The sequence below is a fragment of the Triticum urartu genome, chromosome 1 (genome assembly GCF_003073215.2).
Source record: "Triticum urartu cultivar G1812 chromosome 1, Tu2.1, whole genome shotgun sequence".
NCBI lineage: Eukaryota > Viridiplantae > Streptophyta > Magnoliopsida > Poales > Poaceae > Triticum > Triticum urartu.
Window position 1 is genome coordinate 507,032,457 of NC_053022.1, and position 8,254 is coordinate 507,040,710.

The 8,254-nt window shown below is 43.7% G+C and overlaps 1 long non-coding RNA gene across 9 annotated transcripts; it reads right to left on the reverse strand.

Moving 5' to 3' along the window:
* Positions 1 to 1,440: 1,440 nt before the first annotated feature.
* Positions 1,441 to 7,828, reverse strand: LOC125523311. 9 transcript variants are annotated; one of them, XR_007290179.1, is made up of 10 exons: positions 4,918 to 7,827; positions 4,390 to 4,646; positions 4,134 to 4,198; positions 3,053 to 3,190; positions 2,774 to 2,869; positions 2,627 to 2,689; positions 2,437 to 2,522; positions 2,197 to 2,216; positions 2,055 to 2,114; positions 1,453 to 1,965 (listed from the first exon to the last, which is right to left on the reverse strand). It is a non-coding gene; the product is annotated as an uncharacterized LOC125523311 (long non-coding RNA). The 9 variants fall into 9 exon arrangements; XR_007290198.1 differs by having other exon boundaries at positions 1,454 to 1,965; positions 3,053 to 3,167; positions 4,918 to 7,826; XR_007290177.1 differs by having other exon boundaries at positions 1,454 to 1,965; positions 3,053 to 3,174; positions 4,918 to 7,826.
* Positions 7,829 to 8,254: the final 426 nt, after the last annotated feature.

Below are 8,254 nucleotides of genomic sequence, written 5' to 3' on the forward strand. Positions count from 1 at the left end.
CATCGGGACAAGTTTCAGGGTTATCGGTATTGTACCGGGACCACCGAAAGGGTCCCGGGGGTCCACCGGGTGGGGCCACCTATCCCGGAGGGCCCCATGGGCTGAAATAGGATAGAACCCAGCCCATAGTGGGCTGGGGCGCCAGCCCCTATAGGCCCATGCGCCTAGGGTTCCACCATGGAAGAGTCCATGTGGTGGAAGGCACCCCTAGGTGCCTTGGGGGGGAGGGAATCCTCCCCTTGGCCGCCGCCCCCCCTAGTAGATCTCATCTACTAGGGCCGGCGCCCCCCCCCCCCATGGCACCCCTATATATAGTGGGGGGAGAGGAGGGATTTCACACCAGCCCCTGGTGCCTCCCTCTCTCCCCGTTACGTCTCCTTTTCGTAGTATAGGCGAAGCCCTGCTTCTGTGACGCCCTGCATCCACCACCACGCTGTCGTGCTACTGGATCTTCATCAACCTCTCCTTCCCCCTTGCTGGATCAAGAAGGAGGAGACGTCTCCCGTCCCGTACGTGTGTTGAACGCGGAGGCGCCGTCCGTTCGGCACTGGTCATCGGTGATTTGGATCACGTCGAGTACGACTACATCATCACCGTTCTTTTGAACGCTTCCGTGCGCCATCTACAAAGGTATGTAGATGCATCCGATGACTCGTTGCTAGATGAACTCCTAGATGATCTTGGTGAAACGAGTAGGAAAATTTTTGTTTTCTGCAACGTTCCCCAACATTCGCTTCCCTTTGGTATTATCGCAAGTAAACACTGACATCATATTATTCGCGACCTCATACAGCTTGAGAAAGGAATCACAAAGTTCCTAGCATGCCTAGATTTTTCATAGCAAGGAAGGATGCATTTCAAAGCTTCATCACCTGCTATCACATTATGTGAAGATCCACTATTTCGATCAGGGCAAACTGTGTGTAATGCAAACCTTCGGTTGTCGACAAAAATTATCGTCGCCGCCATGTCAACCACTCAACATCCATCGAACCCCATAGTGGAATGAACCCTATAGAAAACAGAGCGGTGGTGGCGGAACAATGTACGCCTTAGCCCAATGCTGGAGCCGATGAAGAACTTGACTCCGAGCGGTCAAAGACGCTCGAATCGCCAGCGGAGACAAATAAACCATACTGAACCATAAAGAAGGTAGTGCAAATTGTGTGTAATGCAAACAATACAAAGAAGGTAATGCAAACAATACAAAGAAGGTAACTACTGCAGCTCCCTCCACATTTTCACGTTCGGGCTTGGGACCGGCAAAGGCAGTGTTAAACCACAACAATACACAACACAAATTATACAACACCAATCATTCAAGCAAAGCATACAGGACACACCATCAAGCAAATGCAATATCAATGCAGCTCCCTCCACATTTTCACATCCGGGCTTGGGACCGGCAAAGGCAGTGTTAAACCACACCAATCACTCAAGCAAAGCATACATGACACATCATCAAGCAAATCATACAAGACACATCATCAAGCAAAGCATACAGGACACACCATCAAGCACACACAGTCGGTGACACACAGAGTCAGTCACACACAATCAGTCTCACACACACAGTAACAATCACACAGAGTCAGTCACACACATAGACAGAGTCACACACACACACACAATCAGTCACACACACAAGAGATAGAAAGGGCACAAACAGAAAGCTAATACTACAAGCAAGACCCATGATGTAAGTTGTTTGGCATGCAGTACCTTCCAGGAATAACTTTTGCTATTTCTGCTCATTTATTCCCATATACCTGATGGCATTAATCAGTGCATGTTCCTCCTCAGTAGTCCAAGCATCGTTCCATATGGTTGGATTCAGATGATTATGCCACCTAAGATATTTTGAATGAATTCAGAAATCAGCTTCATATTAACAACTGCATCACCCAAACCAAATGTGTTTCCCCCGATAGCAGCCATAACTTGATTGAAGAATAGAGTAACCATCTGCAGAAAGAAGAACAAAATAGTTAGCACGGACTGTGAATAGAGAAAGAGACACCAAGAAATAACAAGTTACTCAAGGCGGCAATTACCTGTTCATTAACGATCGGAGGAAGTCCACTGAGCTAAACACGCCGAGCATGTCAACTAACCTAAGAAAAGAGTGGTCAGACATATGCATCACAGAACAAGAAAAATCTCAAGTGCAAAAAATAAATAAAAAATCAAGCATACCTGCTGTTTCATGGCAGTGGCTGCATAGCAAGTGGATCGATGCAAAGGGGAGAAAGAATTAGAAAGTAATAACAAAACATTGAATAATAAAGAAGCGTGATAGATCACGGGTGGGTTCATTCTGCCATCACGAAATAAACTGCAAATCAGAGTGAATCTGGTCACGTTGTGATGACAGAATGGACTATCCATGACTTGAGTACTAGCTACACTGAACCATAAAAGGAGCACAATAGTCACCTGTACTAGGGCGGATAAATTGAACATGTTCGGGAGCATGCTCGGAAACATCCCAGGATCAGCAGTAGGAAGTTCTGGTAGCTGACCTGCAATGCATCAACAGAGAATTCTTACCAGTGTGTTTACCTTGCACATAGGGGGAAAATGCATTTCAGCAAACCATACAAAAATAAAACAATCAAAAGAATACCTTGCAATGAGACTATTTTGTTAGACCATACTTGTTTACAAGGTCAATAATTTTGTCATCTTCCTATAGAAAAAATATCATAAATATAACTATAAAATGTACAAGATGTTTTTCTTCTCGAGCAAAGTCAGGAGTGCAATGACAAACCTCTTGAGTCCAAGGACCTTTGATGAGTTCAGTGTTAAAGAACCTTCTGCCATGGATGTAAACATTGCACCTCTGTCCTATCCGGAAATAATTCAACTGTGTAGGTAGATACTGACACAATATGTGAGCTCACCACACTTGAATATACAGAACGTCCAAAGGAGTTTGGCATTACTATATAACTAGCTAAAATGTGTGATATGCATTCATAAGGTATTACCAGCTGCGAGATAAATATTATGTACAAAATTGGAAGGAGTTAAATTCGAGAGGGATTACCATACAAACACAGACCAGGTTGATGGGTGATCCACGGCTTCAGTTCAAACACCAGAAGCACACCATCAGAACCATAACAAATCAAATTAGCCATCATGAAAACCTCCATCCACCCCTGGATTCTACATATACATCATTCTGAGCAGAAACATCATACTTGTGGCAGGAAAATATACATCAATGCATTGAAGAGTGTCCAAAGGGCAATGATACTACCAACTACAGAGGTATGTAGATCATAAAAATTACATGCCCATGACCTTATATAGAAATATCCATGCATTATCAGGTGCCAACTGGTAGTTATGGAGCAATTGCACAATGACACACAGTCAGTCAACACACACACACAGACATACACAATCACAATCAATACACAATCACAGTCAAAAAATGACATAGAGTCACAGTCAAAACACACACACACACACACAATGGAGCGCTTACACACAAAAAACAGACAAAGAAACACACACACACACAGTCAGTCACACACACACACAAACAGTCAATCAACACACACACACAGACATACACAGTCACAATCAATACACAGTCACAGTCAAAAAATGACACAGAGTCACAGTCAAAACACACACACACACACACACACAATGGAGCGCTTGCACACAAGAAACAGACAAAGAAACACACACAGTCAGTCACACACACAAACAATCAGTCACACACACAGTCACGGCCACACACACAATCACACAGACACAATGGAGTGTTTGCACCCAAGAAATAGACATAGATAGGATGAAACTAATCGAAGACATGAGAAAAAGTAAACTATTTGTTCAAGCTTCCCGTTCAGAAGCTTAACCTCTGCATTATTTTAGTTCTTCGATTCCAAACCTCTCTCTGCATTACCCAACTACTCCCTCCGTCCGGAAATACTTGTCATCAAAATGGATAAAAATAGATGTATCTAAAACTAAAATATGTCTAGATACATCCCCTTTTATCCATTTTGATGACAAGTATATTCGGACGGAGGGAGTACAGGCCAGGAGGCTACTACTGTTATATAAACAAAGACAAGTGTAAGAGAGCTAGAGAGCAAATTAGGAGGTACCTTCTTTATCACCAAATTTCAGAGTTTGCACGTACCAAAATTGTATTTTGTGTCACAAGATGAACCTAAAGAACTCACCAGGAAAATATCAAAATTAACAAATCAAGTGAATCATGGAGAACATCATGTACAATAGTAATCTGACAAATCCAAATCAATTCAAGTATATATGTAGAAAATCAGAGCTCGCGTACATGCAAACCTTTCCCTCCCATAAGGTGATAAATTTGCAAGCTGAAGATCAAAATTTGATTACCTTGGTTGGTAAAACAGAAAGCGATAGGAACCCCGAGCAGTCATTGGCATGCCAGTTTGTATGACTGTAGAGGTGAGCTAAGATTAGAATGATGAGCTGTTCAGATCAAGATGGCACTCAGAAGCAACCGTCTTCTGTTTATCCATAAGTCATCAAGGCCAATTAGTCTTGGAATTGCCAAAATATTTCTGGTGCTATAGACACCTAACGTCTTTCTCAAAGAAATATTCCAATGATTCTTTATAGAATTATCTGTCCTGGAAAGAGTAACATACTATCAAGATGAATACTTGTGAAGTGAACAAGGAAAACATGACTAAATAAGTATTTTGGGACTGCAGACATCAACATCGCAAAATGTAAAAAAACATATTCCAATGATTTTTTATAGAATTATCGGTCCTAGAAAGAGTAACATACTATCAGCATGAATACATAATCCTGTGAAGTGAACAAGGAAAACATGGCTAAATAAGCATTTTGGGACCACAACATCAACATCAGAAAATGTAAAAAACATAAATATACCTGCGTTGTAAGCAAACCCAACCCATCAGTGTACTTAGCAACACAAGGAAGAGCAAATATGACATTTGTCTATATCCTACCTGAAATACTTAGAAAAAGCATTATTCCAGTGATTGGACAACAGTAATACGAAAAAAAAGAATATGATATCCACATAAGACATAAAGAAACACATATATCACAAAAAATGTATTGTCAAAGACCACGGTAAACATGATTATTATGATAAGAAAAATTAAGGAACAAAAACAGGGAAAAGGGTGTTGTGATGAGTGAGTGAGATAAACAAGGAAAAGGGCATGGGATGCATTGGATGCCAAATCGGCCACGCAAAGGAGTGGAAGCCAAGCAAGTGAGTGTTAAAGAGTCAAACTTTTCTGCTCAGCCTATCATCACCTATCACTAGGAGAGAAGCCTGAACAGTGCACGCCTCTGGATCCCTGCCTGCTCGAAACGCCCTAAATGGTTTGCATCCCTGAACACATCCCCATATATGGGAAGACGACATTGGAACACAAGCAAAGCATGAATATGAAACCAATTGGATAGACCATATAAGCAGTAACACAATCAGAATCACCCCATCTAAGCAGTCAAACACAGTCACACATAGACAATGGAGCACTTGCACACATGAAGCAGACAAGGAAACATACATAGATAGGGGCACATCACACAAACAGTCACACACACACACAATGGAGCACTTGCACACAAGAAACACACAAAGAAACAGACATAGATAAGGGTACAAACAAAAAGCTAACACATGAAAGCCCGAAGTAAACTCAGAAAGCTATAAAGAAGTTCTAGAAACTGAATTAGTAAACTGTAAACTGATTTCTGTAGAGGGGTGAGGGTAATTCAGATGTTCATTCCTGAAAATAGGAAGCTGGTTAGATCTTCATCACTACCCACAAGTTTGTAGGCACAGAGACGCATGCTTATTCTTGTCACAAAGTCTAGGCAAAGCAAGAAAAGCATATTATTTCAGTGACTGGACATCAGTAAGTGCCATCAAATCTCATGGTAAATTGAGTCAGTGAACCTCAAAAGGGAACAAAGAACAGTAGTAATGTATTGTCAAACACCACGGTAAATGATTATGATAAGAAAAATTGACAGCGTGAATGTTCATGCACACGCAAAAGAAATACCACTTACGAACAAAACCTACTTGCATTGAACATAAATTAAATTAAAAAATTAGCAGATTTACACTATATTATGTCACAACTAGGTTATAAACAAACATAGCATAAAATCTATATGCAATCCAAATCCTAAGCATGCCCAGGCTTCCCAAGTGCATGGCTTACATAGCGACAAACACAGAAGTCAGCATTCTTGATATTTTAACCAAAAATTTTAACAGGGCAAACAAAAGGGACATGACAAAAGTGAGCAGCATTAATAAAAACATGTGATGAGCGTGCTTTCACAGATAAATAAACTCTAGAATTATTATGCTCACATCAGAATCATATGCCCAGGTGTGCAATGAAAAAATTCTAGAGTCATGCTATGCAATCTAGTACGAAATCTAAGGGACTAGCAGCACCTCATCTAGTACTCCTGTATGAAAATGGAAACAGCAAGACGAGGAAGAAAACAAGGATTTGCACTCTTTGAAAACTTTCTGCTCTGTTGCCTGCTGGAAATGGCACCCACGGCCTACATGGTTTGCACCCCTGAACACACATCACCATATATGGAACATAAGCAAAGCATGATAGGAAGTAACCAATTGAAAAGAACAGAAGCAGTAACACTAACACCCATCAGAACAAATGACCCCTGCATCTAGGATGAGAGCACACATGCCTGACGAAAGTGAAAAGCTAGCTGGTACAATCTGAACTAGAGGAACCAGAGCATCAAAGGGCACGTCTCCACGGACGAACACGAACAAAGCTAGCCGTTTGAGATCTGAAAAACGACTGACGAACAACGCAGGAGCCTAGGAACCGATCTGAACTAGCACGCCAAACTGACAATTACTCTCCGTCTCTCCATCTCCGACCGTAACCCAATTTCAAAACCACCCGACCGTTCCTGCAACGCTCGCGCTGACACGAACACAAACCGCAGGATCTAAAGTGTCTATTAGACAACAGAAGCGCACGCAGAAATTTCTCAATCGCGAACAAACCGAGGACGGAGACTCTCGACGAGGCGGGCCAAGAACATGCGGGCGCGTCGGGGCAACGGCGAGGACGAGCAAAACGAAAACGGATGACGGCGAGGACGGGCAGAACCAAATCAGAAGCGACTCTAGACTGACGACGGCGGGGACGAGCAAAATCAACTCGGAGGCGACTCTAAACGGACGAACTGAGCACGAGCAAACTCAAATCGGACGCAGTCCTAAACGAACGACGGCGAGGACGTACGAGCAACATCAAATCAGGCGGGATTTCCATCTAAACCGGCTACGGCTAGGACGAGCAAGCAAAATCAAATCCGGACGCGACTCTGAACGGGCAAATCGATCGAGGACGAGCAAAATCAAATCCAGACGCGATTCTAAACGGGCAAATCGACCGAGGAGGGCGAGCAAGATAAAACCCGGCTCGAGGAGGTCATACGCACGGCCCGGACCAAGGGTGGAGGAGCAACGGACCGGCCGTACCGCGGCGAGGAGGAGGAAGGCACGGCCCGGGCGAAGAGAGGAGGAGGGGGAGCGGACCGGGCAGAGCGCGACGAGGAGGGGGAAGGCGCGGTCCGGACGAAGTGAGGAGGAGGACGAGGAGCAGGCCGACCAAAGGGCGCGCCTTTATAGCCGGGGTAGAGGCGGTGGCGGCAGCCGGAGCATTGTCCTTGCCGGACGCGGCTTCGCCGAGATGGCGTGGCGGCGGAAATAAAAGGAAAGTGGAGCTCTGCTTGGTTCGTGACGGAAATAAAAGGAAAGTGGAGCGGGCAGGGGTGGAGTGCTTCCGTCTCGAATTGGGGAAATTTCTACCGTAGCGATGCCCATCCACGCCGTGTCTTGAAAATGTTTTTTGGTATTTAATTTTTTTTTGCTTTTTTAGCACAGGTCATGGCTTACCATACCATATTAGGCCATCTCAAACGCTGACCATGAAATGGACTGGAGAGTGACACGTGTTTTGCCGCGCCGTTCCTCGGTCGTGAGTTAAGCCTTTTTCAAGTAATTTACGGTTAGAAATGAACACTTTCATAACAAAAATCGAAGGACCAAACTGAAGTGGGTTGACCGATATTCCTGGTATATGCGGTTTATGGTGTTCGGCTGGGTGTTTCCATTGGTAGTTCGTGTTCGGGTGTTTCGCCGGTTTTCATGCTGCATAAACCGAATTAACCGAATTGACGTTGG